General features: G+C 28.9%; 1 protein-coding gene across 3 annotated transcripts in view; it reads left to right on the forward strand.

Annotated features, from left to right (window-relative positions):
- Positions 1-6000, forward strand: part of LOC148949147 (transmembrane protein 62-like) — a 194378-nt gene that overhangs the window by 104755 nt on the left and 83623 nt on the right. The window lies entirely within an intron of this gene.

Here is a 6000-nt window from a genome sequence, read left to right on the forward strand (position 1 = left end):
TTACCTTATCACAGTTGAATTCTCATGATTTTTCAAAGCTCATTTGAATTGCTTTCTTTAAAATTCAGGAGATGGACTATTCCAGTAGTGTTTGCTTGTGGTTTACCTTCTCACAGTTACATTTTTTTGATTTTTCAAAGTTCATTTCGAATTTCTTTCGTTGAAATGAAAGAGTTGGAATATTTAAGTGATGTTTGGTTATGGTTTACCTTGTCACAGTTACATTTTCCTGATTTTTCAAAGTTCATTTTGAATTTCTTTTGTTGAAGTGCAAGAGTTGGACTATTTCAGTAGTGTTTGGTTGTGGTTTACCTTGTCACAGTTACATTTTCTTGATTTTTCAAAGTTTATTTTGAATTGCTTTCCTTGAAAAGCAAGAGTTGGAATATTTCAGTAGTGTTTGGTTGTGGTTTACCTTGTCAAAGTTACATTTTCTTGATTTTTCAAAGTTCATTTTGAATTGCTTTAGTTGAAATGCAAGAGTTGGAATATTTCAGTAGTGTTTGGTTATGGTTTACCTTGTCACAGTTACATTTTCTTGATTTTTCAAAGTTCATTTTGAATTTCTTTCGTTGAAATGCAAGAGATGGAATATTTCAGTAGTGTATGGTCGTGGTTTACCTTTTCACAGTTACATTTTCTTGATTTTTCAAAGTTCATTTTGAATTTCTTTCATTGAAATGCAAGAGTTGGAATATTTCAGTAGCGTTTGGTTGTGGTTTAAATTGTAACAGTTACATATTATTTATATTTAAAATTTAATGTCTTATTTATTTAGTTGAAATGCAAGAGTTGGAATATTTCACTAGTGTTTGGTTGTGGTTTAACTTGTCACAGTTACATTTTCTTGATTTTTAAAAGTTCATTTTTGAATTTCTTTGTTTGAAAAGCAAGAGTTGGAATATTTCAGTAGTGTTTGCTTGTGGTTTACATTGTCACAGTTACATTTTCTTGATTTTTCAAAGTTCATTTTAATTTCTTTCGTTGAAATGCAAGAGTTGGAATATTTCAGTAGTGTCTGGTTATGGTTTACCTTGTCACAGTTACATTTTCTTGATTTTTCAAATTTCATTTTGAATTTCTTTCATTGAAATGCAAGAGTTGGAATATTTCAGCAGTGTTTGGTTTTGGTTTAACTTGTCACAGTTAAATTTTCTTTATTTTTCAAATTTCATTTTTAATTTCTTTCATTGAAATGCAAGAGTTGGACTATTTCAGTAGTGTTTGGTCGTGGTTTACCTTGTCACAGTTACATTTTCATGATTAGTCAAAGCTCATTTTGAATTTCTTTCATTGTAATGCAAGAGTTGGAATATTTCAGTAGTGTTTGGTTGTGGTTTACATTGTCACAGTTACATTTTCTTGATTTTTAAAAGATCATTTTGAATTTCATTCGTTGAAATGCAAGAGTTGGAGTATTTCAATAGTGTTTGCTTATGGTTTACCTTGTCACAGTTACATTTTCTTGATTTTTCAAAGTTCATTTTGAATTTCTTTCGTTGAAATGCAAGAGTTGGAATATTTGAGCAGTGTTTGGTTGTGGTTTACCTTGTCACAGTTAAATTGTCTTTATTTTTCAAAGTTCATTTTGAATTTCTTTTGTTGTAATGCAAGAGTTGGTCTATTTCAGTAGTGTTTGGCTGTGGTTTACCTTGTCATAGTTACATTTTCTTGATTTTTCAAAGTTCATTCTGAATTTCTTTCATTGAAATGCAAGAGTTGTTATATTTCAGTAGTGGTTGGTTGTGGTTTACATTGTCACAATTACATTTTCTTGATTTTTCAATGTTCATTTTGAATTTCTTTCATTGAAATGCAAGAGTTGGAATATTTCAGTAGTGTATGATTATGGTATACCTTGTCACAGTTAGTTTTTCTTTATTTTTCAATGTTTATTTTGTATTTATTTCTTTGAAATGCTAGAGTTGGAATATTTCAGTAGTGTTTGGTTATGGATTACCTTGTCACAGTTACATTTTTTTGATTTTTTAAAGTTCTTTCTGTATTTCTTTCGTTGAAATGCAAGTGTTGGAATATTTCAGTAGTGTTTGGTTGTGGTTTACCTTGTCACAGTTACATTTTCTTGATTTTTCAAAGTTCATTTTGAATTTCTTTCGTTGAAATGCAAGAGTTGGAATATTTCAGTTGTGTTTGGTTTTGGTATACCTTGTCACAGTTACATTTTCTTAATTTTTCAATGTTCATTTTGAATTTCTTTCGTTGAAATGCAAGAGTTGGAATATTTCAGTAGGGTTTGGTTGTGGTTTACCTTGTCACAGTTACATTTTCATGATTTTTCAAAGTTTATTTTGAATTTCTTTCGTTGAAATGCAAGAGTTGGAATATTTCAGTAGTGTTTGGTTGTGGATTACCTTGTCAAAGTTACATTTTCTTGAATGTTCAAATTTCATTTTGAATTTATTTTGTTGTAATTCAAGAGTTTGTATATTTCAGTAGTGTTTTGCTGTTGTTTACCTTGTCACAGTTACATTTTAATGATTTTTTCAAAGTTCATTTTGAATTTCTTTCGTTGAAATGCAAGAGTTGGAATATTTCAGCAGTGTTTGGTTGTGGTTTACCTTGTCAAAGTTGCATTTTCTTGATTTTTCAAAGTTCATTTTGAATTTCTTTCGTTTAAATGGAAGAGTTGGAATATTTCAGTAGTGTATGGTTGTGGTTTACCTTGTCACATTTACATATTATTGATTTTTCAAAGATCATTTTGAATTTCTTTCGTTGAAATGCAAGAGTTTGAATATTTCAGTAGCTTTTGGTTATGGTTTAACTTGTCACAGTTACATTTTCTTGATTTTTCAAAGTTAATTTTGAATTATTTATAATAAATGCAATAGTATGAATATTTAATTATAGATATGTAGTGTTATAACTTGAAACAGTTAGAATTTATTGATATTTAAAATTTATTTTTGAATTTCTTTCATTGAAAAGCAAGAGTTGGACTATTTCAGTAGTGTTTGGCTGTGGTTTACCTTGTCACAGTTACATTTTCTTGATTTTTAAAAGATCTTTTGAATTTATTTCATTTAAATTAAATTTGTGGTATATTTAATAAGTGTTTGGTTGTGGTTTACCTTGTCACAGTTAAATTTTCTTGATTTTTCAAAGTTAATTTTGAATTTAATACGTTGAAATAAAATAGTTGGACTCTTTCAGTATTTTTTGTTCGTGGTTTACCATGTCACAGTTAAATTTTAATGTTTTTTCAAAGCTCATTTTTAATTTCTTTCTTTGAAATGACATAGTTGGAATATTTCAATAGTGTTTTCTTTTGTTTTACCTTGTCACAGTTAAATTTTCTTGATTTTTCAAAGGTCATTTTGAATTTCTTTTTTTGAAATGCAAGAGTTGGAATATTTCAGTAGTGTTTGCTTATGGTTTACCTTGTCACAGTTACATTTTCTTGATTTTTCAAAGCTCATTTCGAATTTCTTTCGTTGAAATGCAAGAGTTTGAATATTTCAGTAGTTTTTGGTTGTGTTTTACCTTGTCACAGTTACATTTTCTTGATTTTTCAAAGTTCATTTTGAATTTCTTTCGTTGAAATGCAAGAGTTGGAATATTTCAGTAGTGTTTGGTTGTGGATCACCTTGTCAAAGTTACATTTTCTAGATTTTTCAAAGTTCATTTTTAATTTCTTTCTTTGAAATGCAAGAGTTGGACTATTTCAGTAGTGTTTTGTTGTGGTTTTCCTGGTCACAGTTACATTTTCTTGATTTTTCAAAGTTCATGTCGAATTTCTTTAGTTGAAATGCAAGAGTTGGAATATTTCAATAGTGTTTCGTTGTGGTTTACCTTGTCCCAGTTACATTTTCTTGATTTTTCAAAGTTCATTTTGAATTTCCTTCGTTGAAATGCAAGAGTTGGAATATTTCAGTAGTGTTTGGTTGTGGTTTACCTTGTCACAGTTACATTTTCTTGATTTTTCAAAGTTCATTTTGAATTTCTTTCGTTGAAATGCAAGAGTTGGAATATTTCAGTAGTGTTTGATTGTGGATTACCTTGTCACAGTTACATTTTCTCGAATTTTCAAAGTTCATTTTGAATTTCTTTCATTGAAATGCAAGAGTTGGAACATGTAAATAGCGTACTGTTGGTGGTTAACTCTTTAAACTTAATTACTCTTTAGCTTTCATTGTTTTTTTTTAGTCGCAATCGTCTAAATGTTTGAGTTGGAATATTTAAGTAGTGTTTGGTTGTGGTTTACCTTGTCAACTTAAACTTTTCATTTTATTTCAAGGGTAATTTTAAATTATTTCGTTGAAAAGCAAGTGTTTGAATATTTCAGCAGTGTTCTTTTGTGGTTTCCCTTGTCAGTTACAGTTTCTTGATTTTTAAAATTTAATTTTTGAATTTATTACGTTGAAAATCAAGTGTTTGAATATTTATGTAGTGTTTTCTTGTGTTTTAACTTGTCAAAGTTAAATTTTCTGTACTTTAAAAAGTAAATTTTAATTTATTTAGTTGAAATGAAAGAGTTTGAATATTTATGTAGTGTCTGGTTATGGTTTACCTTGTCACAGTTATATTTTCTTGATTTTTCAAAGTTCATTTTGAATTTATTTCATTGAAATACGAGAGTTGGAATATTTCAGAAGTGTTTGCTTGTGTTTCACCTTGTCAAAGTTACATTTTCTTGATTTTTCTAAGTTCATTTTTAATTTCTTTCTTTGAAATGCAAGAATTGGAATAGTTCAGTAGTTTTTGGTCGTGGTTTACCTTGTCACGGTTAGATATTCGTTATTTTTCAAAGTTCATTTTGAATTTCTTTCTTTAAAATGCAAGAGTTGGACTATTTCAGTAGTTTTTGGTTGTGGTTGACCTTGTCAAAGTTAAATTTTCTTGATTTTCAAAAGCTCATTTAGAATTTCCTTCGTTGAAAAGAATGAGTTTGAATACTTCAGTAGTGTTTGCTTATGGTTTACCTTGTCACAGTTACATTTTCTTGATTTTTCAAGTTCATTTGAATTTATTTAGTTGTAATGCAAGAGTTGGAATATTTCAGTAGTGTTTGGTTGTGGTTTACCTTGTCACAGTTACATTCTCTTTATTTTTCAAAGTTCATTTTGAACTTCTTTCGTTGAAATGCAAGAGTTGGAATATTTCAGTAGTGTTTGGTTGTGGTTTACCTTGTCACAGCTACATTTTCATGATTTTTCAAAGTTCATTCTGAATTTCTTTCGTTGATATTCAAGAGTTGGATTATTTCATTATTGTTTGGTTTTTTTTTACAGTTTCACATTGTTTTGTACTTTATTTTTCAAATTACATTTTGAAGTACTTTCATTGAAAAGTAATAGATTGAATATTTCTATAATGTTGGGTTATGATTTACCTCGTAAAGGTTACATTTTCTTGATTCTTCATAGTGTATTTTGAATTTTTTTCGTTTAAAAGCACGAGTTGGAATATTTCAGTAGTGTATGGGTATGCTTTACATAGTCGATCTTTCATTCACATAATTTTTCAAAGTTCATTTTGATTTTCCTTTATTGAATAGCAAGTGGTGGAATACTTCAGTTTTGTTTGGTTGTGGTTCACATTGAAAAAGTTTCTCAGTCTCGTTGATTCAAGGTTCATTTTGAATTGTATTTCTTGAAGAGCTCTATCTGAACTATTTTAGCAGTGTTTGGTTATGGTTTACCTTGTCAAAGTTACATTTTCTTGATTTTTCATAGTTCATTTCGATTTGCTTTCGTTGAACTGTAAGAGCTGGACTATTTCAGTAGCGTTCGGTCGTATTTTACCCTGTCACAGTTACATTTTCATGATTTTTCAAAGTTCATTTTGAATTTCTTTCGTTGAAATGCAAGAGTTGGAATATTTCAGTAGTGTTTGGTTGTGGTTTACCTTGTCACAGTTACATTTTCTTGATTTTTCAAAGTTCATTTTGAATTTCTTTCGTTGAAATGCAAGAGTTGGAATATTTCAGTAGTGTTTGGTTGTGGTTTACCTTGTCACAGTTACATTTTCTTGATTTTT

This window comes from Artemia sp. Qi Xiang Cuo, chromosome 8 (assembly GCF_049724085.1).
Source record: "Artemia sp. Qi Xiang Cuo chromosome 8, ASM4972408v1, whole genome shotgun sequence".
Lineage (NCBI taxonomy): Eukaryota > Metazoa > Arthropoda > Branchiopoda > Anostraca > Artemiidae > Artemia > Artemia sp. Qi Xiang Cuo.